Source organism: Erythrolamprus reginae, chromosome 2, assembly GCF_031021105.1.
Source record: "Erythrolamprus reginae isolate rEryReg1 chromosome 2, rEryReg1.hap1, whole genome shotgun sequence".
Lineage (NCBI taxonomy): Eukaryota > Metazoa > Chordata > Lepidosauria > Squamata > Dipsadidae > Erythrolamprus > Erythrolamprus reginae.
Window position 1 is genome coordinate 64,165,473 of NC_091951.1, and position 27,172 is coordinate 64,192,644.

The 27,172-nt window shown below is 46.2% G+C and overlaps 1 long non-coding RNA gene across 4 annotated transcripts in view; it reads right to left on the reverse strand.

Annotated features, from left to right (window-relative positions):
- Window positions 1–27,172, reverse strand: part of LOC139160417 (uncharacterized) — a 77,489-nt gene that overhangs the window by 13,475 nt on the left and 36,842 nt on the right. For all 4 annotated transcript variants that reach the window (XR_011557941.1, XR_011557940.1, XR_011557939.1 and 1 more), the window contains one exon: window positions 12,175–12,404. This is a non-coding gene — a long non-coding RNA (uncharacterized lncRNA). The remainder of the gene's footprint in view (window positions 1–12,174; window positions 12,405–27,172) is intronic.

Below are 27,172 nucleotides of genomic sequence, written 5' to 3' on the forward strand. Positions count from 1 at the left end.
TTGAAATAAAATAAAATTACAATCTCAAGCGCACTAACCCTGAATGTATTATTGCTATTTTTGGTTTGTAGTTATATGAAAGGGTCGCTACCTTTATCATCTGTACTCCCTCTCAGTTTCTTCCACTCAAAGGCAGTAGCTCCTGCCACCAGTCTCTGGGAAGTTAAAATGTAATGGGGGCATTTTGAATCTATCTTTCTCCTCTCAGTCTCTTCCACTCTCAGATTATTTCTTGTGTTTTCTTTCAGCTCCTTCATCAGCTCCCAACCATGATTTTCTTGATCTTTCTCTTTCTCAATTTTGGAAGCATGGTATCAATTGCACTGAAGAGCCCTTCACTCCTCCACTCGAAACAGAATATCCTACACAAATAGACTAACAATCCTGGGCCTAGAAAGCCTAGAACTATGGAGCCTAAAACACGATTTGAGTATTGCCCACAAGATCATATGCTGCAACGTCCTACCGGTCAATGACTACTTCAGCTTCAACCGCAACAACACAAGAGCATGCAACAGATTCAAACTTAATACGAACTGCTCCAAACTTGACTGTAAAAAATATGATTTCAACAATCGAGTTATCAAAGCATGGAATTCATTCCCGGACTCAATTGTGTCAACCCCTAACCCCCAACATTTCTCCCTTAGACTCTTCACGATTGACCTCTCCAGGTTCCTAAGAGGCCAGTAAGGGGCTTACATAAGTGCACTGGTGTGCCTTTCGTCCCCTGTCCAATTGTTTTTCCTTTCTCTCACTTATCATATATATTTTCTTTCTTTCATATATCCTCTCCTCTAAGTTCACTTTACCCTTATATATATTACTACATGTCTATTTTTCTTCCTATGTATTTGTGTATTGGACAAATGAATAAATAAATAAATACATAAATGATTATTCAGCAATACCTACCTACGCAGTAAATAGAGAGTTAAGCATTTCCTCTGAGTTTTCTCTTCATATCTTCTTTTGGTTTTTTGTCTGAGATAGTTAATCTTAGGGTGCCTTCTTCCTGCCATTCTCTTTTCATCCCATTTACTGCTTGACTCCTTGCGTGACAGGATGCAGCTCGCTAAGAGCTTCCCTTTGCCTTCTGTGGTGAATTTCTTGTAATAGATTTTTTTTTCTATTCAAGTGAGGAAGAGCTGCTGCAGGACTCCTTGTTCAGGTTAAATTCTTAATCTTCAAAAGCATACAGACGCTTCTCTCAACATAATGTACCCATTGAGTCTTCCTTCAAAGATTTCTTTTTCAGCTCAATCCCCATTTATTTTATCTCCAACAGAATACTCCCAATCCAACTCATCATTTTGTATTGAACTGGATTCAATTCAGAATCCATCACTTATTGATCCTCATTTATGCAGTAATACAGTAGTACCTCTAGATACGAGCTGCTCCACATGTGAGTATTCCAAGTTACGAACCACGATGGGAACGAAATTTCTGTTCGACACCCGAGCTCAAATTCAGGATACGAGCTGAGCTTCCACTAGGTGGCGCAAGAATCCTTGCTTCTGGTTATCTCAGCAGGGAAAAACAAAGGCTAAAGACATTCGTTCAAGATACGAGTTGATCGACATACGAGCTCGGTTCTGGAATGAATTAAACTTGCATCTAGAGGTACTACTGTAATTTATTTTAATGGTAACTTTTGCTTTACCACGCACACTTAAATATTCTTACGTTGAACTTATTTTGTGTTTCTGCTGACAAACCTCTCACTTCCAAATACACAGGTATTTTTGCTTTTGTTGACAAACACTAATTCTTAGCAGCAGCCAGTATATTAATTGTTCTCCACCTTCTCCCTTTAAGGAAAATGTAATTTCATTATTTAAAATGTTTATATAGCCAGTCATCTTCTAACCAAATCTGGACAACTCCAAATCAAGATTCAAAATTTATAAACTGTTCTAATTATATGGATTATATACTGATGTTATCCATGTACATACACATTCTAATTTCTTGCCATATGCTTTCCATCATTTATTTCACTTTCTTTTCAGACATTTTGATATATTAACTTTCATATCTATTCTCCCCATTCTATCACCTGCTCCAACATTTACTTTGCAAAGGGTTCAACTTCTCAATCCTTAACACTTCATCATCTAAATTCAAAACTTGTTTTACAACCTGTTCACTATTGAACTATTCATTAAGCATTCAGTCTATATTGCACTTAACATATTCAGCAACCAAATGTCAACTCCATATTTGCATTAAATTTCCATAATTCAAGCATATTCTCTTTTTCGTACACTTTCAACAAATATGGAATGCATTTTTTTCTCAATGATACACTGAAGAATAAATATATGATCTCTTCCCAAATTGTCATCTCCTGTTCCATTTCAACCAGAAGAGATAACACTACTATTACAACTACATCACCTCCAATCTGATCTAACCGTAGTTCATAAAATCATATACCAAAATGTCTTTCCTGTTAATGACTACTTCATCTTCAACCACAGCAATACATGAGCATGTAATAGATTAAAACCAAATGTAAACTGCTCTAAACTCGACTGCAGAAAATACAACTTCAGCAATACAGTGAGGGAATGCACTACCTGACTCTATGATTTCTTCCCCAACCCCCAAAAACATTAACCTTAGATTGTTTAAAGTTGACCTCGCTCCATTTCTAAGAGGTCTGTAAGGGGCACACCATTGTGCCTACCGTCCCTATCCTACTGTCCTATTGTCCTTTTTTAATCATTACTTTTTATTTAAGTCAATATTTTTTTACACAAGTTATACTTATACAAACTACTATCCTATACATGTTTGACAAATAAATAAATAAATAATAAATAATAAATAAATAAAAAATAAATAAAAAATAAATAAAAAATAAATAAAAATAAATAAAAATAATAAATAAATAAATAAATAAATAATAAACAAACAAACAAATAAACAAATAAATAAATAAATAAATAAATAAATAAATAAATAAATAAATAAATAAGAAGAAAAGGCACTCCTAAATTTAGTTCTATTGTCAGAGATAGTGAAAACCAAAAATTCAGTTATATTATTTAGCACACTAAAATTTAAAACAAAGAAGAAGAATTTTTTTTAGCTTTAGCATGTTTTTTAGGGTGGAATATAAAACCTATATTGCTGACAATGGAATGCTTGGTCTCTATTTTATAGATGGGACCTTTACTTAGACCATCCTATTATCAGGGGAAAAAAGTCATTTTTATCCCCAAAAAGCAATAGGAGCCAAGTGATGCCATGCGTGTGATTGGAATGTCACTGGAATCACGTAAAGAGACATAAAGAAGAATATTTAGTTTCCTGTTTCAAATTGGTTCTCTAGCTGAGGTTCTGACTTTATCTGGTAATGTTCAGAGTGTTTAATGAACTATTGGTTTGGTATTTAAAATATGCCAGATGTTTGATCCTTCTTCTCTAATATGTGAGTTCTTAGGTAATAAACGTGTGTGCCCCAAAAGGTTATTCTTTAACTAGCTTGGTATTTGGTGTAATTGTATCTAGTGGGCATTCTTTCTTATTGTCCAGGAAAAAAGATTTCATTTTTTTCTCTATTTTACGCTGAACCATGATGCCACACCAGATACTGAAGGAAGAAGACAAAATAAATAGCAGATAAACCGTCCTTTGTCCTGACAGATATCCAATATATTTTTGCTGATATTTTTAAGGGTGAAGTTGTCAACAGAGCTTGCAACTTGAAAACCCCAAAACAATCAACCAGAGGACTTCAGAACAATCTTATCTGTTCATTAAGAGCAGGAAAGCTATTTTGTTATTCATCCTAAGTTTAATTTGGTGTATATAGATTCATTTGGAACAGAACTGTTAATGTAAGGCGAAAGACAATATGCATGCATGCATCAATCAATCAATCAATCAATTTTTAAGAACATCGTAATGTTAAGCCATCTATCTCAGAATCCCCAAATCTTTGGGGCATTCAGGGACTGGTTCCATGGAAAGACTTTTCCCCCCATGGATTTAGGGGACATGGCTGCATGTGCTGCCTGCATACTGTAGATGGAGCTTTGCTTGTTTACACAGACTGGTCTCTGGCATGCCATGGATCTGTACCAGCCACAGACTGGGGGCTGGGGATCCCTGATCTATCTGATTTCCTAAAGGAGATTGATCTATAAGATATACACTACATGTGTGCTTTTTTTCCTTTATACAATTGTTTGTATGTCACTCATCTACACTTCTATGTGGTTTACAACATAAAATGAAAGTCTAAAATAGTAACTATAGTAATATAATAAATAATATCACCATACAAATTCCTGAAAGTTTCCTATAACCATCTTGCACCTGTATGCCAAATAACTTAAAAGCACAACCTTAATAGCTTTTAAACCCGGCAACAAATTCTATTAATCTGTTTTTGCCTTTACAATTAAAATTGCGGCGCCGGACTTACCCAGCAGCAGGCTTTGCTGGAGGGACCGGGAGACACCGGACCCTCATGGTGGCCGCCATTTTGAATCCCGAGCGAAGTCTCGCGATGCGAGACTTCGCTCGGGAGTTCGGGCCTGACTGGCCCGGCTGCTGATTGGTCCGGGCGGGGCCTGCTTGCCCTATATAAGGGCGAGCAGGCCCGGGGCTCCCCCTTTTCGCCCGGACAGCAGAGCCACGAGCAGACATTTGTCAGTCTGCTCGCGGCGGCCATTTTGTGTGCGGCCACGTGATAAAAGGCCTGGTGGTGGGGCCTTGCTGCCACCGTTGGGAGAGGTGGAGGATTGGCCTCTTGGAGGTTTTGCACTTCTGAGGCCTGCTGCATAGGGCAGGCCTTGCTTAGTGGGTGCAGGGTCCTTTGGGGGTTGGCCCCGCCCTCTCCCCTTCTTTCTTGTTAATATTAGAATCACAATTCAGTGTTAATGGCCCCTAAAAAGCGGCAAGCTCAGGCCCTCCTGGCCCAACCAGTGGTGCGGCCTAGGAGGGCTGCTAGGCCGTCTGCCTGGGCTCAGGCTGCGGCAGAGGGGCCCCCGGGGGTGGTCCCGGCAGCAGGGGGGGTGGGATTTATGCCCACAGTCCCTCAAACCGAGGTTTCTCCTTCTCTCTCCTGGGCCAGGGTCCTGGAGCGGCTCGATGAACTGGAGCGGTGGCGGTCGGGTGCAGGCCCGGAGGGGCTTCCCATGACTGCCTCCGCAGCATGGGGTACCGACCCCGAAAAGGAGCCAGCCCAGGAGGGGCAGGTGGCCCACACCGCGCAGCTGGCCCACACCGGGCAGACGGCCCAGACCGGGCAGACGGCCCAGTCGGGGCAGTGGTCATCGTTCCAGGGCCCAGCAAGGATGGGCCCCCCATGGATGGCTTCCACACCTTACGGGGCAGGTGAGGTTGCACCACACGCAGGCACTTCACCGCTCCTTCCCGTGCAGGGTCCCGGGTTCATCCCGCCTGCATTGGGGAGTGGCAACAGCTTCCTGGGGGCCACTGCAGGCACATGTGGGCAGGTTTGGTCCCTGCCGGCCCCGCCAGTAGGGGCGCCAGGGGTATCTTTCCCACCTGGGGCAGGGGTGGGGGTTTGGATCCCTCCTCAGCCGGCCATTATGCCACCGCCCCCTTTTGTGTATCCACCGGGGCTTGGAGTGCTGGGGTTGGGGGCCACCACGGTGTGGGACCCGTTCGCCAGCATCAAGCCTGGGGCCATCCCTTGTGGGTTGCCCGCGACACCATTAGGTTATCATCTCCACCCGTCGGTGAAGGAAGCAATCTGGCGGGGGGAATATGTCGACCTTTTCTCCATTTTAAATAGGGAGGTCCCCAAGCAGGACAAGGAGGGGAGAAGGTTAAAAAAACGAAGGTCACAAAGTGTTTCAGCTCTTGGCTGTACGCTTTTTTGACCTTCGCGTCGGTAGTAATTCAGAGGCAGCCGGGTAGGGCCGCTGCCTTGCTGAAATACATCGACCTCATAGCGAGAGCCCACTTTGAGTATGGAGGTACGATCTGGAGGCACTACGATAAGGGGTTTAGGATGCGTATTGCCCATGACCCCTACTTACCCTGGGATATGGTGGTCCCGGACCTTTGGTTCCAGGCCACGCATATGTCCGGGTAGGAAGGATGTGATAGGACCGACAGCGGTCACTTTACGGAAGAGGAGCCTGTGACACCCGCGCCGGCCAAGGCTGCGGCGGGTGGAGTCGGAAAAGGGGCCTCTCTGGTGTGCCACGAGTTCGCCGCAAAAGGGGCGTGTTTTCGTCCCTTTTGCAGGTTTCGTCACGCATGTGGGACTTGTGGGGGGAACCATTCCGCAGCCGTGTGGCCCCGCCCCAAGAAGGGGGCGGAAAAGAAGGGCGGGGGTCCCCCAAAGCCTCCCCCACCTGTTGGGGGTAAAGGGGCCCAGTCCAATCAATTTGCAACTGCTTGAGGGTTGGTTGGGCGACTACCACCCTCGCTCGAGAGCGGCCGCTCTCTTGCTAGGATTCTCGGAGGATTTCGGATCCCTTACATGGGTGTTAGGAGGGCCTTCATGTCTGACAACCTTAGGTCGGTTGTTGGTCATGAAGACATTGTTAAGGAGAACATTCGGAAGGAGGTGGCCGAGGGCAGGGTCCTCGGGCCCTTCCTGGAGCCGCCCTTCCCGAATCTTCATGTGTCTCCCTTGGGTGTGGTCCCCAAAAAGGCGAGTGGTGAATTTAGGTTGATTCACCATTTGTCTTTTCCAAAAGGGGAGTCAGTGAATGATTTCATTCCTGACGAGCTGTGTTCAGTCCGGTATGCATCCTTTGATGCGGCCGTGACTATGGTTAGGAAGTGTGGGACAGGAGCCCTTATGGGCAAATGCGACATTAAGTCGGCATTCCGGCTCCTCCCCATACACCCAGACGACTTTGAGCTGTTGGGCTTCCATTTCGAGGGTGGTTATTACGTGGACAGAGCTTTACCTATGGGTTGCTCTGTCTCGTGCTCTCTGTTCGAGAGTTTTAGCACCTTTTTGGAATGGGCGCTCAGGAGGCAAAGTGGTCTGGGTACGGTCGTTCACTACCTTGATGATTTCTTGTTGGCGGGTCCTGCGCATTCGGAGCAATGTTTTGCTCTGATGCGGGACTTCGAAGCCCTGTGTGCTCACTTGGGGGTGCCTTTAGCCTCTGAGAAGACCGAAGGCCCCGCCACCAGGATTACCTTTCTGGGTATTGAATTGGACTCAGAGGAGCAATCTTCCAAATTGCCCCTAGAGAAGTTGCTCAAGATCAGACGGAAGCTTGATGAGGTACTGGGCTGCCGGAAGGTTACCCTATGGCAGCTTCAGGAATTGGCAGGCATTCTTAATTTTGCCTGTCGGGTAGTTGTTCCTGGTAGGGGTTTTTCCAGGAGGTTGTATGACGCGATGAAGGGGCTTCGTTTGCCCCATCATCGTATCTGCCTCTGCGCTGGGGTCAGGGCTGACCTCGGCGTGTGGCGGGATTTCTTGGTCAGGTTTAATGGTTTGTCTTTCTGGAGGCACGAGCTTCTTTTGGAAGCTGAGTTGCAGCTCTGCTCTGATGCCGCGGGGACTTGTGGTTTCGGGGTAGTGTTAGGTGACCAGTGGTGCTGGTCGGCATGGCCTCCGGAATGGAGTGCCTCTTCGTTGGTTAAGGACCTGACGTTCTTGGAGCTCTTCCCCTTAATAGTGGCCTTAGAGCTTTGGGGGGAGCAGTTTAGGGACAAGACCGTGCACTTTTGGTGTGACAACCTAGCGGTTGTCCATGTGGAGAATGCCCTGTCCTCTAAGAGCGACAGGGTCATGTGGCTTGTCCGCCATTTCGTGCACAGGTCCTTGTCTCTAAACGCATTGTTTTTGGATAGGCACGTCCCCAGGTTGGATAACGGGGTCGCTGATGCCTTGTCCCGTGGTCAGTTGTCCAGGTTTCGGACCCTGGCCCCGTGGGCCCGAGAGTTGCCAGAAGCGTTCCCCAACCACCTCTGGAGTCTGGGGGGGATCCAGAGTGGTGGAGAGGCGAGGCATCCCGGGCAATCTCCTTGTCTGTAGCGCCCGGCACCCTCAGGGCATACCAGCGTGCAGGTAAGGAGTTTGGGGAGTTCAGGCAGGGCAGGGGTTACCAGCTTAGTTGGCCTGTCCCTGTAGAGCACCTGGCCGAGTTCTGCATCCAGCTTAGGCAGCGTGGCCTGTCAGTTAGGACGATCTGGTCCAGGTTAGCCGGCCTCGCCTTTCTGTCCAAGGCGGGGGGGTTTGTGGATTTTTCGGGTGACTTTCGCATCCGGAAGATGCTGGAGGGCTGGCTGAGGGAGCAAGCGGGGGCCCCTGGTGACACTCGTCGGGCTCTGACGGTTGAGCAGCTGTCTTTAATTTACGGGGTTTTTGACAGTCTGTGTGCCTCATTGTACGAGGCCCGTCTTTTTAGGACAGCGACTTGTGTCATGTTTTTTGGGGCCCTCAGGGTCAGTGAGGCCATGGCTTCGTCTCAGGCTGACACTTCGCTCCGAGCCTTCCAGTATGCTGATCTGGCCTTTAGACAAGGGGGGGGGGTGTCCCTTGTAGTAAGGCAGTCTAAGACAGATCAGCTACACAGAGGGGTTACCATCCAGCTTAGTGCGGCCGCCGACCAGTCGGTGTGTCCGGTGGCCGCCCTACAGCTTTATTGTGGTCTGCGGGGGTCAGGGCAGGGGTACCTGTTTAGGCATTGGGACGGTACCCCTCTGACCCGTTACCAATTTTGGGTGCTAGTGTCCAGGGCAATGGCCCGGGTAGGCATGGATCCCGCCGGTTATGGAACACATTCGTTCCGCATCGGCGGCGCCACTAGCGCGGCACTTTCTGGTTTCCCGGCCCATTGGATTCGGGAGATCGGCCGCTGGCGGTCAGCAGCATATTTGGGTTATGTTAGGCCCGCTGAGGATCCCAGGCAGGGCTTAGGCTAGGTAACCTCTCTGTGTGTGTCCTCTTGCAGGTCCCCAGGCTAACGCGAAACCGACGGCGCTGCTGTGTGGCCACAGCATGATATTTTGGGCCGGCCGCTCAGCAGCCAGGAGTGCCATCGGGACCCAGCTGTCCCTGGGGCAGTGGGTCAAGGTTGCCTGGATGGGCCGGAGAGGTATGCGGTGGGAGGGTCTCCTACCGGCGTTGCTGGGCGGTCAGCATTCTGTGGCTGCGCCCAGCAGTATGGTGGGTGTGGCTCCTTGGGGTCGTGCCCAGATGGGTTTGGGTGGGCAGCGTCCTGTGGCCGCACCCAGGTGGCTGGTATTGCACTTAGGAGGCAATGACCTGTGCATGCTGGAAGGCCTGGCGCTGATCATCCAGGAACGCGAAGACCTGCGAAGGCTTCGTGAGGTGTGGCCCACCACGCAAGTGGTGTGGTCAGAGATCCTACCTAGGATCATGTGGAGGGACGCCTCTTCCCTTAGGGCCATTCACCGGGCGAGACATAGGGTGAATAGGGCCCTGGGTAAAACAGTTAGGGAACTAGGTGGGGTTGTAGTGGCCCATCCCCTTATCACAATAGACCGGCCATGGCTTTACTGGGCCGACGGCGTTCACCTGTCAGAACAGGGGAATGCCATTTTCTTACAGGACCTGCAGCGGTCTCTGCGTGAGCTGGCGCAGCTAGAGGGGGGAGTCGGGGGGCCAAGATAGAGATCTGACCCCCGCTCCGTGGCAGGTTAGGGGCGGAAAACTGGGGTGGTTTAGCAACCGCGCGTTCTCCCTTGGGCATCTTTGGGGATGATTGACAGGTTCTCCGCAAGCTCATGGAGGGAGTGTCTGCCTGAGCAGCTGGGGGGAACCTGTCTTTGGGTCCTGCACCTTTAATTCCCGGATTCGGGTTAGCCGGTGGGACCCCCCTCATGCAAAGCATGGCAGGGTCGCAGGTGATGGTCTGGTCCCTCACCTGGACTTGCATCGAGATACGCCCATGAGTTGCCCAGGAAGTTTTTTGTCATAACGTCATTTCCGCCCCGGAAGTATTTGTTTGACCCTGCAGGTCCATTTCCGGGTCATAGTTGATTATTCTAATTTATGCAAATTAATTAATAAATTATGCAAATTTATGTTAATAAAAATGACCCAGTTTAAATCCAGCTCTTGTGTCCGTGTCGTTACTCCGTCTCTCCAGCAATTGCGGCGCCGGACTTACCCGGCAGCAGGCTTTGCTGGAGGGACCGGGAGACACCGGACCCTCATGGCGGCCGCCATTTTGAATCCTGAGCGAAGTCTCGCGATGCGAGACTTCACTCGGGAGTTCGGGCCTGACTGGCCCGGCTGCTGATTGGTCCGGGCGGGGCCTGCTTGCCCTATATAAGGGCGAGCAGGCCCGGGGCTCCCCCTTTTCGCCCGGACAGCAGAGCCACGAGCAGACACCCGCCCGCCCTCCCTATTTTGCAGTGTGCTTAGGGGTCGCCCTTAGGGGGCCGAATGGGAATTTTTTGCAGTTCTGCCTCTTAGCCGAGCTGTTTTTTCGCCCATCTGAGGAGATGGATGTGCGGTTAGGGGGTGCTTGCATTTATTAGGTTTATTGGCTTACCTTTGGTCATTTGGGTAGGCAGGTTAGGGGCGGGTAGGCTTACCTTTGGTCATTTGGGTAGGCAGGTTAGGGGCGGAAAACTGGGGTGGTTTAGCAACCCGGAAGTATTTGTTTGACCCTGCAGGTCCATTTCCGGGTAATAGTTGATTATGCTAATTTATGCAAATTAATGAATAAATTATGCAAATTTATGTTAATAAAAATGACCCAGTTTAAATCCAGCTCTTGTGTCCGTGTCGTTACTCCGTCTCTCCAGCAATAGCCCATCAACTTGTATAATCCCTAACTCTGAGCAACTCATCTTGTACACTAACATGAAATATTTAATCCTCTACTTGACTCCACTTCCATTACATTATTTCCATCAATATAGGAACTTGTACTGATTAACTCTCAGTGTCCTCTAGTCATCATCCATGTCTTTTCAGAGGAAGGATTCTGATTAAAGCACTGAACTAAAAGGGACAGATAATAAGTCCTCATTATCCGTGTTTCTGTTTACATAGACTTGAGCCAGATAGAAAGCCCAATATATGTTTGCATGTCCATGGGCACACATGCACATGCAGGAGAAAAGTTTGAATGGGGTAGTCACCATCATCATAAATCCTTTGCAAGGTGTATTTTTGTTTAATTTATTGGATTTACATAGCCTTTTCTACTTTTTTTAAAAAGCCAAGTTTCACTAATATAGTTCCAGGGATGGGTTCTAACTTACTTTGCTGCAGGTTCGCTTCCTCCCATGCTGCATACACAGTGGCAAAAAATTAAATTAAATTAAAAATCCAAAAACAAGATGGTGACTACATGTACAGTGCCAGAAACTCATCTTCTGCACATGTGCAGAAGAAAACCCTCCCAGAATTTTTTTTTCAAATCTGAAAAAATAATAACAAAAAGTGATGGTGGCTTCCACGGACCGGTACCAACTCAACCAGTTCTGTGAGGTCATGATGATGTCACTAGTGAGTCACCACCAGTTTGGGTAAACTAGTCCAAACTAGGAGGAACCCACCTCTGTATAGTTCTGTGGATGAAGTTCAGGAACAGAGAAGATTTAATTTAATCACTTATTTAATCACTAAAGTGCTTCACTCAGATTATATCTTGTTTTGTCCTGTCCTTGGTTGAGCATCTGTGAAGAATAAGAAGATCATGGGAAATAGATGCTCCTTAACTTTGAAATAGTTTGTTAGTAACTCCAAACTAGAGACTTGTTTAAGAGGAATGCCAGTAATAGTCTTTCTGGTCATTTGTCGGAATTTCATATATCCTTGTCAACGTCATGTTAGATAAAATATGTTACTTACTTACTTCATTTGTTTTAAAGTGTCCTCAAATTTTAGTGATCAGTGAACCAGATGGCTTTTGATTAGTTAGGCCCAGTATAAAGGGTTAGATCTGACTGCCTCTAAATGAGATGAGCTCTAGATATCAAAAAGCATATATCCATTCATGCATTTGTTCGCACACTTTTGCCTAAAAAGGAAGGTCTGTTTCACATTCCAGCACCGCTCAAGATGCTGGTGATATTTTCAGTAATAGATTTGAGCTAGTAGAACTTTTAGATAATAGAAATATGAATAGCACTTAAACCTATGTACCATTTTGCATTGCTTTACAACCTTCTCTAAGTGTTTTACAGAGTCAGCATATTGTCCACAACAATCTGGATCTTCATTTTACCCACCTTGGAAGGATGGAAGGCTGAATCAACCTTGATCCTGATGAGTTTTGAACTGCCAAATTGCAGTCAGCCAACACTCAGTAGAAGTAGCCTGCACTTTAACCACTCTGCCACTATGGCTCATAGACAAGGAACTTTCAAGAGCTTCTTTCTTTTAAAACCAATTCCAATTTGCAAGAAAGTGAAATAAATAGAGCCAGGAAACTCTCATACAATCAGCTTGACATTCATACCTGAAAAAATCTTGGAAAAGATAATTAAGCAGTGGATTTGTGAGCAAGCCAATATGAGCTTGTTAAAACCACATCATGACAGACAAACCTTGTTGCCTTGTTATATTAGTGGCTCAGGGAATGTTGTGGATATACTTAACTTGGATTTCAGTAAGGCATTTAACAAAATAGACCACATTATCTTTATCTGTTACCTAATACACTCTCCTGACTCTCCTTAAGCAAGAGGGAGGGAGAGAGAGACACAAAGAGAGAGAGAGACAGTGTGGGAGAGAGAGGGGAAGATATGGATAGGGCAGAGAAACTGATACAGAAAGAGGGAGGAGATACAGGAGGATATGGGAGGAAGAGAGACATAGAGAATGGTTTTGTGCCTGAATAGGCATGACTAAGGGATCATGTGCCTAGGTGGGAATGAATGACTGGTTGGTCGCAGTCAGTGTTAGTGGGGGGTCAGAGGTCAACCTCTAGGTTTCTCCCTTGTGGGGTTGGTCCCCCCCCCCCTGCTATTTAATATTTACATGAAACCGTTGGGTGAGATCATCCAAGGACATGAGGTGAGGTGCCATCAGTACGCTGATGACACCTAGTTGTACATATTCACCCTGTATCTACTCGGCGAAGCACTGGAAGTGATGTGCCAGTGCCTGGAGGCTGTTAGTGACTGGACGAGTGCCAAGAGACTCAAAGTCAACCCTAACAAGACTGAGTGGCTGTGGGTTTTGCCCCACAAGGACAATCTCATCTGTCCATCCATTACCCTGGGGGAAAAAATCATTGACCCCCTCAGAGAGGGTCCGCAACTTGGGCATTCTCCTCAATCCACAGCTGACTTTAAAACACCATCTTTCAGCTGTGGTGAGGGGGGCGTTTTTCCAGGATTGCCTGGTGCACCAGTTGCGGCCCTATTTGGACAGGGATCCCTTGCTCACAGTCACTCATACCCTTATCACCTCGAGGTTTGACTACTGCAGCACTCTCTACATGGGGCTACCTTTCAAGAGTGTTTGGAAACTTCAAATCATGCAGAATGTGACCGCGTGAGCCATCATGGGTTTTCCCAGATACACCTATGTTTTCTCAATACTCCTCGGCCTGCATTGGCTTCCGATTGGCTTCCAGACACAATTCACAATTGGTGATGACTTATAAAGCCCAACATGGCATCGGACCAGATTATTTATGGGACTGCCTTCTGCCACACAAATCCCAGCAGCTGATAAGGTCCCACAGAGTTGGCCTTCTCCAGGTCCCATCGACCAGACAATGTCGTCTGGTGGGGCCAAGGGGAAGAGCCTTCTCTGTGGCGGCCCCGACCCTCTGGAATAAGCTCCCTACAGAGATTCGCACTGCCCCCACCCTCCTTGCCTTTTGCAAGAGCCTTAAGACCCATCTATGTCACCAGGCATGGGACAGCTAGATCATGCCTCCTTCTCTGACCATTAAATTTTATGTATGAATGTGATTGAGTAGACTGACTGGTTTTTTTTTTAACAAAATGGGATTTTAGATTACTGTTTTAACCATTAGATTTGTATTCATATTGTTTTGTATTTGTTGTGGTTGGCTCTGGCCCAGCTCCTGCCCCAAGGAATGTGAAGGTGGATGTGGGGGGAAACATCCACATGCCACAGGCCTGTTTCGCTCCCAATAGAATCTCCCGACGAAGTCTCCTCTGATGAAGGAAGCGTGAGTGGCAGGGAAGAGGGGAGTTTGGCAGACAGCCCAGGAGGAGATCAGTCATCCTTATCATCCCTGGATTCTGAACAAGAACTTATGACAGACCCATGCATGCATAGCATGATGCATAGGAGAGAACAACTGAAGGATTATTACAGGAGATAAGTGAGGCCACCTGTGGTTAGGTGGGGCTGCTGTAATTAGTGCTACAGATAAAAAGAGCAGCATGCTGCTTTAGCCTTGTGGAAGTTTATCTGATTCATAGTTTCGGCAAGATCGTGGTTTTGTTGTTTCCCTGTTCAAGACTGTGTGGACTTTCTGTACTTTGGAATTGGACTCAATTTCCCAGTTACTGGGTGAGAAATTGGATTGCATTTAACCTGTACCTTGTGTGTACCAGAAAATCCCTTTGACATTTAAAAAGGAGTTTTTTCTGCTTTTCTGTTGATAAAGACTTTAGGTTTTCCTTATATCGTGTGGTGTGTGTCTTTTTGGACTAATTACCCTGTAATTACGGGTGGTTGGGACATGCTGGCAGAACAGTATTGCATGTTGTGAGTCTCCCTGTGTCCTTGGAGAGGGGCAGCATATAAGTCTAATAAATAATAATAATAATTTCAGTGTTGTAATTTCAAAAGGTTCATGTTGTTTCAAAACAAATGGTTGTGAGTCTAGGACTACCTGTATCTTCATCTCCAGGTGCTTCTACATGACTTTCCCCAATTCTTATTATCAAAGCTTCATTGGAGTCCTTACTTTCATTTTATTTATTTATTTTATTTATTATTTAGATTTGTATGCCGCCCCTCTCCGCAGACTCGGGAGTCATTGCAACATACAGTTAGTTTGTGTCTTGTGAGCCACCCCGAGTCTTTGGAGAAGGGCGGCATACAAATCTAATTAAAATAATAATAATAATAATAATAATAATAATAATAATAATAATAATAATAATAATAATAATAGAGTTGGCTATGCCCACCCAGGTTTTGTGATTCCTGGTGTTTGGGTGTGTTTTTTTCTGTGGGAAATGGATCCAAGGAGCTATTTGAATGCTTAAGGTTGCCAACCTCTGGTCTAGCCTAATGAAGAGAATGATTGGGGTGACATGAATGATGTCTACCAGTATTTGAAGGACTGTCAACTTATTCTCCAAAGCCTGAGGAGAGGACAAGAAGCAATGGACTAAAGAGACACCAAACCTGGAACAAAGAGTAATTTTCCTAACGTTGAGAACAATTAATCAAAGGATATGCTTGTCTCCTAGAGTTATGGATGCTCTATCACTGGAGTTTTTCAAGAAATAGTTGGACAACAATTTGTCTGTGATGGATTAAGATATCCTGCTTTGGGCTGGGGTTGGATTAGAAGACCTCCCAAATTCCTTCCAGATCTATGATTCTAAGTCCTCTCAAGCTTCCTGAAACTTTCAGAAGCTAGTAGGAAGGACAAAATATTATTCAGATTGAGACTTTTTCTTAGGAAGGGAAAGAAAAAAATGCTGAAAGACTTTTATTTTTATACCTGGAGCCTTATCATTTGTCAATATCTTCCTAATATTCATGATTTCCCTTTCATCTGGTTTTTTTTTATAATATTATTTATAGCATTTGATTCAATCTCATTCTATAAAGTATCACTCATTTTCATACTAATATCTAAAATATTTCTTTCAGCACTTTTCCCACTTTATTTCACATTATTCCCACTCTTATTACTTTTAATCCCACTTAATCTACTGGGTGTTATTGAAGTAGTCCTTCTCACCACTTCTAAAAGAATGTTTTATTTCTATCAAAATTCCTCTTCGTTTTCTGTGCCTCTGAATCATAAATGCTCTTTGCTCCCTTTGGCAACATGCTATGCAACTGTCAGATCTCTCTTCTCTCCCTCCCTCCCTCTTTCTTTCCCCCCTTTTCTCCTTCTCTCCCTCTCTTTCTCTTCCTCCCACCCCTTTTCTCTTTGTCTTTGTCTTTCTTTCTTTCTTTTTTACTTTCTTTCTTTCTTTCTTTCTTTCTCTCTCTTTCTCTCTCCCTCACACATACACACAAATACAAACACAGGTTGTACAATATACTTATTTAATTTTCATTCCCCATACCCTGTCGCGGGGAGAATTAAAGTCTGTTAGGACCTTAACCCCGGAGGTCGATGGATAGAAGCCTTACTCATTTTCTTAAACAAGATTTTTATTTTAAAAACAGAAATAAACAAATAAAAGACTGTCTTGAGGGACAGCATAACATATATGTCTTACATCATGGAGATTCATGGAGGGAAAAGGAAGAAGAAGGAAGTGAGTTGGCAGGATATTGCGACATGAGAGGGGAATCCAATAAAGCACACTAATTAGCTGTTTCATTACCAAATGTCTCTGAGGGACTGTCAATATACAGCATGACACACCCAGCAATTGTTCCCTCATATTCTTTGTTTTTCCTTTATGTACTCCCAAATCATTATTTCATCAGCCTTGCATACTTCACTTTAGCAGTATGTACTTGTGACGGTTGGAATGGAATGGAAAGAAATTATTTTCTTTCCATTTGATATATATTTCTCACCTTTTCTACTTTCAGTCACTTTCCATCATTTCTCTTCTGCTTTTACTTTATTTCTTTCACAATAATAATAATAATAATAATAATAATAATAATAATAATAATAGTTATTATTATTAATATTGTTGTTATTGTATTATTATTATTATTATTATTATTATTATTATTATTTTAATTAATTAGATTTGTATGCCACACCGCTCCGAGTCCGATTTTAGGGTCTACTTTCAAACCAACAAACTGGTCCACATCCTTCCAACTTGAAAGTAAATGCAGTAAATGGCACACAGACAGGAAGCTTGAATAAGAAAGTTTTGATATTTCCATGCCATATGGAGCATCTCCTGAGTGTAAACCAAGCAGGAAATAATGAGGGAAATTTGTCTCACATGCTTAGAGAAAATATTTCCCAGCAGGTTAATATTTTAATAAAACATGGTTTAGTGATTGAGAGAAACATTATTTTATATATTTTCCCTTAAACTTTTTACTTGATTCCTGCTTGCTTACCCAGAAATTGATTCATTGTGCTGTGACTAAATTTCCCAAAACAAATTAAGTCTGATTATGATCATTTATTTAAAATGGTTACCATTGTTTAGAATCAAGCTGAAGGAGAGATTGCTCCTTTATCTTTCCTGGACTAACATGATCGGGAATGCTTCTGAGGCATTAGCCAAGCATTGATTTGTCAACCTTGACCTTCTCCTGCATTATCTAATCTAACACTTCATTTGTCAAAGCAAGACTTCCTCTCAAAATTTCAGCATTCAGATTATACTATTGTTTATATGAAAGAAGAATGGACAACTGTCAATCAGTGGTATAAATGAAAGAGTGCCTCATCCCAAAGTTCTTTCATGAGTGTATTTGAAAGCTATCATTGAAACAACCTCTCGTTTACAGATCATTTTTTCTCTGTGGCCTTTAGTAACTTATTATTCTTAGGCTCACTTTCCTGCTTATATAAAACAGGAAATACAGTGGTATCTCTACTTAAAAACTTAATTTGTTCCGTGACCAGGTTCTTAAGTAGAAAAGTTCTTAAATAGAAACAATTTTTCCCATAAGAATCAATGTAAAAGCAAATATGTGTGCAAACCCATTAGGAAAGAAATAAAAGCTCATAATTTGGGTAGGAGGAGGAGGAGAAAGAAGAGGAGGAGGACAGTCGCTGCTGAAGGAAGAAGGTGAGGTGAGGTGAATAAAAAAAAAATCCAAAACTTTAAGGCTTAAAAAAAAAGAGGGACTCTGAGGCGGTGTGGAGGAGTACGCGCCTCCCATATACCTGGCGAGGCAGACTCCCATACACTGCACCAGGAGGGTGAGACGGGGAAACCCTCCTTTTTCACTCATATTAAAAGCTATTTCTTTAAGAGATTGCATTACAGGAATGTAATAACAGATTGCATTCTGGGTAATGTAGTGCATGACATGTGTCCTCATCTGTGTGTTCTTATTGGCCATTGAGCTATACCTAGGCAGCTGGGTAATTGTGCCATGGTCTCTAACAGCCATTTTTAAGTCTTAAATGCAACTGCTTGCAGATATGAGAAATTAATCTCTTTTCAGCTACATGGAATGAGACAAATGATGGACATAAAATCTGAGGAATTTCATCTCTTAGTTATCCTATGATATGGAGATACCAGACAATAAATGTAATCTGTATGATTTACCCATTTGTGCGGAGTTTTATCTGACTGAGAAAAGCATTCCTAAGCTTGGACCAGAACAATAATTCCTACATTATTTTCTAAACATCTCTTGGCAACTTTTACTGAAGAATATGTACTTTAATATTCCAGTTTTAAAAGCAGATGGGAGAAAACTGACAGAAGAGAAGAATGTGAAAGCTCAAGTATTGCTAAATGTAGATCCAATCCAGTGGTAATAATCTCCAGTGTTTAGGAGTGATTGTATTCCCAAAATTGAGATTCTTTTCCATATTATGAATGTTATTGTACACAATATCTATATATTTATTTGCACATATTATCCACTCTTGCTATTAAAACCAAAACCAAAAGAGGGAATCCCCTTTGGGTATTGTTAACTGAATAGTAACAATAGTAACTGAGCTATATAAAAAAACAACATTCTTTTAAAAAAAAGATTGAAACTATATAGGAAATTAGCCAGAACTCTCTTTCCAGCAATTTGGCTGTCAAGAGATTCGGGGTCAGAAAAGTCCAGTTGCTGATTGGCAGAACTGGAAAACAGAGTGAATTGGAAGGATCTGATCAAAATTTCCCCTGGATTATGCATAGAGAAGCCAACCTAAGAGAGAGATGGACAAGTGGTATTTATATAGGAGCCATGGTGGCATATTAGTTAGAATACAATATTGCAGGCTAACTCTGCTCATTGCTGGAGTTCAATCTTGAGTACTCAAGCCTTGGCTCAGCCTTCCATCCTTCCAAGGTCAGTAAATCAGAGGACCCAGATTGTTGGGAGCAATATGTTGACTCAGTAAACCACTTAATGCTGTAAAGCACTGTAGACTATAAGTCTAAGTGCTATTGATATTGCTATGTTAGAATCCTCCATTATAAAATGAGCTGACAACTTTAAATTGTCCAAAAAGTAGAGGAGGGAACTTCATAGTGCTTTTTCAGCCCTCTCTAAGCAGTTTACAATCTGGATCCTCATTTTACCCATTTTGGAAGGATGGAAGCTAAATTAACCTGCAGTGCTGTACTCTGATCACTGTGCCACTCCAACTGAATACTTACAAACAGATAAAAAGTGATGGAGGGAGTTGAAACTGCAGGAACCTTGGAGGAGAGTGACTATGTCATACTAGAATTCAAACACAAACAATAGAACACAATGATACCAAAGTCTTAGATTTTAAAAGAGCTGATTTTGATAAACTCAGAGAGAACTTGGGAAAAATTCCTTGGATGAAAGTCCCAAAGGGAAAAACAACTCAAGAATCATGGGAAACACTGAAAAATGTGATCCTAAAAGTCCAGACCAGCACAATACTGATGAGAAAGAAAAACAAAAAATCCAAGAAGAAAGCAACATGGCTGCACAAATATATCTCTGACAAATTGAATGAAATAGCACTGGTGGTCTTTACTCACCGGTGCCTTTTGCTGGAGGCCCGGGGAGACAGGGGCACATGGCGGCCGCCATCTTGGATTCGGCCGAGATCTCGTGAGACTTCGTGAGATCTCGGCCGATGATCTGGCCAGGGTGGCCTGATCTATGACATTTCCGGGCGGGGCCTGCCTGCCCTATAAAGGGGCGTGCAGGCCCGAGGCTCTTCCTGTTCGCCTGGACTTGTCACTTGTGCAGACACCCGGTCGGGTGTCTGCTTGCGGCCGCCATTTTGGGTGGCCTCGTGGCGCGGCGGCCTTGTCGGAGGCCTTTTTTGGTGTGGCGGTAGCAGCTGGGGTTCGGTGGAGAGGCCACCCCCCACCCACCCCCGGCGAAAGGACTCTTCTGCCTCATCGGAGGCCGGAGGTTTGGCTGCCGGTGGCAGTTATCCCTCGGGACCTGGCTAGGGCTCCCGGTGGAGGGAGTGATCATTTTTTCCCCTTGGGATCAGGGCTAATGAGGGCCCTTGTAAGGGGAGGGGAGTGGCTGGCCCTGCTTCTCCTCGGGAGCGAGGAGGGCGGCGGGGGTCAGTTTTGGCTCCCTTTTGATAGGTAGCAGCCCTACTGCTACTCCCCTGTCTTCCTAGGCAGCGGTCTTCATTTTCTTTTCTGGCCGGGGCCTTTTTGGCTTTGGCTCCTGGTTCAAAAATAGAAAAAGACACACACCTACAATGAAATTAAATAAATAAATTCATACATAAATAAATGAATAAATGACTAAATGAATAAATGACTAAATGAATAAATGACTAAATGAATAAATGAATAAATGAATAAATGAATAAATGAATAAATGAATAAATGAATAAATGAATAAATGAATAAATGAATAAATGAATAAATGAATAAATGAATAAATGAATAAATGAATAAATGAATAAATGAATAAATGAATAAATGAATAAATGAATAAATAAAAACCCCAAACCGGGATTGGATACTGTAGCCTGGTGGTTAATTCTCTGCCTTGCAAGGCAAAGGTTGCAGGTTCAAGTCCCAGTGCGGGAATGGCCAGCTGATGAGGCCACAAGAACGTCGAAATAGATCTATCCTAGTGGTTCTGCAGCCCGGGCAGGTGGCGGCGTTGCCAGGCCCCGTGGGACTGGGAATACCTTGGGTGCCTTATACACCTTTCGGGGCAGTTGAGGTCGCAACACATTCAACATCCGTTGCACTCCTTCCTTGGCCCGGGCAGGCCTTTGTCCCGCCAGGTTTCGGGGGTGGGGTCAATGGTTTAGGGTTTCCGGCGGGCACCTGTAATCAGGTGTGGTCCCCACCGGCTACGGCTGCCCTCCCTCAGGCCCCTGCGACAGCTTTTCCGTTGAGGCCCGGGGTATCTAGGGCGGGAGGTTGGACCCTGCCAGCTTCGGCTGCTATGGCTCTGGCCCCAGTGATGGCTTACCCGTCGGGGCCTGGGGTGTTTAGTTTAGAAGCCTTTACGGTTTGGGCCGTCCCCAGTTTGGGGCTCCCATGCCGCTTTCGTTTGTCCTAGGCCTAAGACGGGGAAGGACAAGAAGGGTGGGGGTCAGGCGAAGCAGCCCCCGCCTGCTGGGGGTAATGGGCCCCAGTTCAATTAATCTTGTTGTTCTTAAGGGTTGGTTAAAAAACTACCACCCTCGCGAGAGAGCGGACGCTCTTCTGCTAGGTTTCCTGAGGGGTTTTAGGATCCCTTACAGGGGGGTTAGGAAGGCCTTCATGTTTGACAACCTTAGATCGGTTGTGGGACATGAAGACATTGTTAGGGATAAAATAAAGAAGGAGGCCCAAACAGGCGAGTGGTGAATGTTGGTGGATTCACCACTTGTCTTTTCCAAAAGGGGAGTCAGTGAATGATTTCATTCCTGACGTGCTTTGTTCAGTCCGGTATGCATCTTTTGATGCAACCGTGACCATGGTTAGGAAGTGTGGGGTCGGAGCCCTTATGGGGAAATGCGACTTTGAGTCGGCATTCCGGCTCCTCCCCATACACCCAGACGGCTTTGAGCTCTTGGGCTTCCACTTTGAGGGTGTTTTTATGTGGACAGGGCATTGCCTATGGGTGGCTCTGTCTCGTGCTCTCTTTTGAGAGCTTTAGCACCTTGGAGTGGGCGCTCAGGAGGCGCAGTGGTCTGAGTTCGGTCGTTCACTACCTTGATGATTTCTTGATGGCTGGGCCTGCGCATTCAGGGTGATGTTTTGCTCTAATGCAGGACTTCGAAGCCCTTTGGGCTCAGTGGGGGTGCCTCTAGCCCCTGGGAAGACCAATGGCCCTGCCACCAAGATTACCTTTCCTGGTATTGAATTGGACTCGGAGGAGCAATCTTCTAGATTGCCCCTGGACAAATTGGTCAAGATTCGGGCTAAGCTCAATCTAGTTCTAGGCTGCAGGAAGGTCACCCTTCGGCAGCTCCAGGAATTAGCGGGGATCCTTAATTTTGCCTGCCAGGTCATTGTGCATGGCCAGGCTTTTTCACGGAGGTTGTATAGTGCGATGAAGGGGCTCTGTTTGCCCCATCATCGTACCTGCTCATGCTCTGGGGTCATGGCTGACCTGTGTGTATGGCGGGGGTTCTTGGAACGGTTTAATGGGTTGTCATTTTGGGCACGAGCTTCTCTTGGAAGCTGAGTTGCAGTTGTGTTCAGACACCGTGGGGACTTGTGGCTTTGGGGTTGTGTTAGGTGACCAATGGTGCTGGTCTGCTTGGCCTCCGGAATGGAGGGCCTCTCCCCTGGTTAAGGACTTGACCTTTTTTTTAGAGCTCTTTCCCTTGGTAGTGGCCTTAGAGCTTAGGGGGGGAGCAATTTGGGGACAAGACTGTGCACTTTTGGTGTGACAACCTGGCGGTTGTCCATGTTGTGAATGCCCTGTCCTCTAAGAGTCACAGGGTCATGCGGCTTGTCCGCAAGTTTGTGCACAGGGCTTTGTCCCTAAACGCCTTATTTTTCGCTAAACATGTCCCTGGGTTAGACATCGGGATTGCTGATGCCTTGTCCCGTGGTCAGTTGTCCAGGTTTCGGACCCTTGCCCCGTGGGCCCGTGCGTCACCTGAGGCTTTTCCCGACCACCTTTGGAGCCTGGGAGGGCTCCCGAGCAGTGGAGAGAAGAGGCCTGCAAGGCTATGGCCCTCTCAGTGGCTCCAGGCACTCTGAGGGCTTACCAGCATGCAGGTAAGGAGTTTGGGGATTTCAGGCAGGATGGGGGTTACCCCCATAGTTGGCCTGCCCCAGTGGAGCACCTGGCAGAGTTTTGTGTCCAGCTTAGGCAGCGTGGCCTTTCAGTTAGGACAATGAGGTCCAAGTTAGCCGGCCTCGCCTTTCTGTCCAAGGTGGGGGGGTTTAGGGACTTTTCTGGTGACTTCCGCGTTCGGAATATGCTGGTAGGCTGGGCGAGGGAGCAATCAGGGACCCCTTCTGGTACTTGTCAGGCCCTGGCGGTGGAGCAGCTGTCGCTTCTTAATCAAGCTTTGGACAGTCTGTGTGCCTCTCTGTACGAGGCCCGTCTTGTTAGGGCAGCGACTTGTGTCATGTTTTTTGGGGCCCTACGGGTCAGCGAGGCTATGGCCTCCTTGCAGGCTGACACGTCGCTTCGTGCCTTCCAGTTCATCGCTTTAGCGTAGCTGGGTTCTAGTTTCCAGGGTTTTTTGGACAGGCCAGAATCGATCCCGCCGGCTATGGAACGCTCGTTCTGTATTGGCGCTGCCACTAGCACGGAATTACGGTTTCTCAATACGGAGGATTCGGGGAAGTCGTCCGCTGGTGGTCAGCAGCCTGTTTTAGGGTACAAATGGCCGGCTGAGGGTCTGGGGTGAGTTTTAGGCCAGGTTTACCGTTTAGCCCTCTTCTATGCAACCCCGTCAGGACGAGACCGACGGTGTTGCTTTGGGGTCATGGAGCATTTTTGGGATGGCCACTCAGCAACAAGTACCGCCGGGGGGGACCCAACTGTCATTGGCAGATGGGTCGTTGTCGGCTGGCTGGGGGAGAAGGGGTGTGTGGCGGGAAAGGTGTTTCTGCCGCTATGGCTGGGAGGGCGGCATCCCATTGCTGCGCCCAGGTGGTTCTGGGAGGGCGGCATCCCATTGCCGCGCCCAGTTGGTGCTGGGAGGGCGGCATCCCATTGCTGCGCCCAGATAGTGCTGGGAGGGCGGCATCCCATTGCTGCGCCCAGATGGTGCTGGGAGGGCGGCATTCCATTGCTGTGCCCAGTTGGTGCTGGGAGGGCAGCATCCCATTGCTGCGCCCAGTTGGTGCTGGGAGGGCGGCATCCCATTGCTGCGCCCAGTTGGTGCTGGGAGGGCGACAGCCCACTGCTGCGCCCAGTGGGCGTTGGGGGCGGCATCCCATTGCTGCGCCCAGATGTGTGCTGGGAGGGCGGCAGCCCATTGCTGCACCCAGTTGGTACTGGGAGGGCGGCATCCCATTGCCGTGCCCAGTTGGTGCTGGGAGGGCGGCATCCCATTGCTGCGCACAGATAGTGCTGGGGGGGCGGCATCCCATTGCTGCGCACAGATAGTGCTGGGAGGGCGGCATCCCATTGTTGCGCCCAGGTGATGCTGGGAGGGCGGCATCCCATTGCTGCGCCCAGGTGGTGGGTCTTGCACCTCGGTGGCAAGGACCTGTGTGGGCCTGGGGGTCTGCTTTGGATCTGTCAGGCTCGCGAAGACCTACGATGGCTTCGCACTGTGGGGCCCACCACGCAAGTGGTGTGGTCTGGATCCTCCCAAGGATCACTTGGTGGGACGCCGTTTCCCTTAGGGCCCTTCACCGGGTTAGACATGGAGTCATTAAGGCCCTGGTACGGTAGTCAGCGAGTTAGGCGGGGTGGTAGTGGCCCATCCCCTCATCACCATAGATCAGCTGTGGCTTTACCTGGCTGCTGGTCTTCCTCTGTCAGAACAGAGGAACACCATTTTTCTTACAGGACCTGCAGGGGTCTCTGCGTGAGCTGGCGCAGTTAGAGGGGGGAGTCGGGGGGCCAAGATAGAGATCTAACCCCCGCTCCGTGGCAGGCTAGGGGCGGAAAACTGGGTGGTGGTTTAGCAACTGCATGTTCTCCGTTGGGCATCTTTGGGGATGATTGACAGGTTCTCTCCAAGCTTGTGGTTTTGGCGACCTGAGCAGCTGGGGGGAACCTGTCTTTGGGTCCCGCCCATTTAATTCCCCTTTTAGGGGTTAGCCAGCGGGACCTCCCACATGCAAGTGCATGGCATGGTCTCAGGTGAGGGAGGGGTCCCTCACCTAGATTAGCATGGAGCTACGACCATATGTTGCCCCGGAAGTTTATTATACGTCATTTTCCGCCCCGGAAGCAATTGTTTGACCCTGCAGGTCCAAGTTAGGGTCATTAGCTAATTATGTGATTACGCTAATTTGCTTAAATAAATTATGCAAATTTATTTTAATAAAAATGACCCAGTTTTAAATCCAGCTCATTGTGTCCAGCAATAGCACTGGTGGTCTTTACTCACCGGTGCCTTTTGCTGGAGGCCCGGGGAGACAGGGGCACATGGCGGCCGCCATCTTGGATTCGGCTGAGATCTCGCGAGACTTCGCGAGATCTCGGCCGATGATCTGGCCAGGGTGGCCTGATCTATGACGTTTCCGGGCAGGACCTGCCTGCCCTATAAAGGGGCGTGCAGGCCCAAGGCTCTTCCTGTTCGCCTGGACTCTTCGCTTGTGCAGACACCCACCCGCCCTCCCCATCTTACAGTGAGCTATTATGGGTCGCCTTATGGGGCCAAATAGGAATTTTTGGCGGTCTGGCCCCTTTGCCGTGACCGTTTTTTCACCTATTCCTCACTGGGGTGACGGACATAGCGGTTAGGGGTGCTTGCCCCCTTTTTAGGTTGATTGGCTTACCTTTGGTCATTTGGGTAGGCAGGTTAGGGGCGGAAAACTGGGTGGTAGTTTAGCAACTGCGTGTTCTCCGTTGGGCATCTTTGGGGATGATTGACAGGTTCTCTCCAAGCTTGTGGTTTTGGCGACCTGAGCAGCTGGAGGGAACCTGTCTTTGGGTCCCGCCCATTTAATTCCCCTTTTAGGGGATAGCCAGCGGGACCTCCCACATGCAAGTGCATGGCATGGTCTCAGGTGAGGGAGGGGTCCCTCACCTAGATTAGCATGGAGCTACGCCCATATGTTGCCCCGGAAGTTTATTATACGTCATTTTCCGCCCCGGAAGCAAAGGTCCAGAATGAACAAAAACCTGCAACAAAAGTCAAAGAGAATGAAAAAAGTTTCTTCCAACACATAAATAACAACAAAATAGTCAAGGAAACAGTTGGTCCACTAAAGAGAGAAGACAGCAAGAGAACAGGCAACAGAGAGAAAGCAGAGCTGCTTAATTCATTTTTTGCATCGATCTTCACACGAAAAAGAAACTATAGCCCAACCTACCAGAAATATTACTGCAAAAAAAAAAAAAACCAGACTGGAAACTAAAGTTAAAATAATAAGAAGAAAAAATCTAGTAAGAGAAACCCTGTCTGAATTTGATGAATCACCAGGACCTGACAGATTACACTTTAGAGTATTAAAGGAGCAGGCAGATGTCATCTCTGAACCACTGCACCATATCTTTCTCCTGGAATACTGGGGACCTACCAGACCACTGTTGTTCTATCCTGCGAGAACAATCAACCAATGGAACAGCTTGCCTTCGGAGGTTGTAGGAGCTTCATCACTTGAGACTTCCAAGAAGAGATTGGGCTGCCATTTCTCAGAAATGATATGGGGTCTTCTGCTTGTGTGGGGGTTGGTCTTGATGACCTAGAAGGTCCCTTCCAACTCTGTTAATCTGTTATTATTTTCTTTAAAAAATTAATAATCTTTTACTTGCATGAAGAGATTTCATGATTTTGTTCAACAAACTTTTATTTTTTGTACACAGAGATCAAAATAGTTTTGTTGCAACCTTCAGTTGGCTGAAGGTGATGGTAAAAATGAAGAGTAAAGAGGAAAAGGATTTGAAAAGGATAGTGGGAGAATTTTGCAAGGAAAAGGTGTTAGGGAATTCCGAATAACATGCTAGACAGGTGGCTTAAATGCCAGTAAAACCTTCATGAGATGTAAAGGTTACTTTCTGACTGACCTTTCTCCAATTCTCTAAAGGTATATAGATTTATTTTTCTTTCATTAACCAATTTTTCCAATTGATTGTTAAATGCTTACATTTTTCTGGAGCATAATCAAACTAAACACAAGTGAGATTAATCCTGACACCTCTATATCAGTCGAGACAATTCAGAGATGGACAAATGTTCTAACTCTTTCTTTAGATTTTTAAAAGTTCTTTATTCTTCACAAAATAATAGTATCTTAAAAGATTGGGGAGGGATAGAAACACCTCCAACCAAAACATTTTTCAGAGGTAAATTTTCAATTCTGTAGATTAATTTTATAGTACTTACTCTGATTATGGACAGGGAAACATCCCTCCATC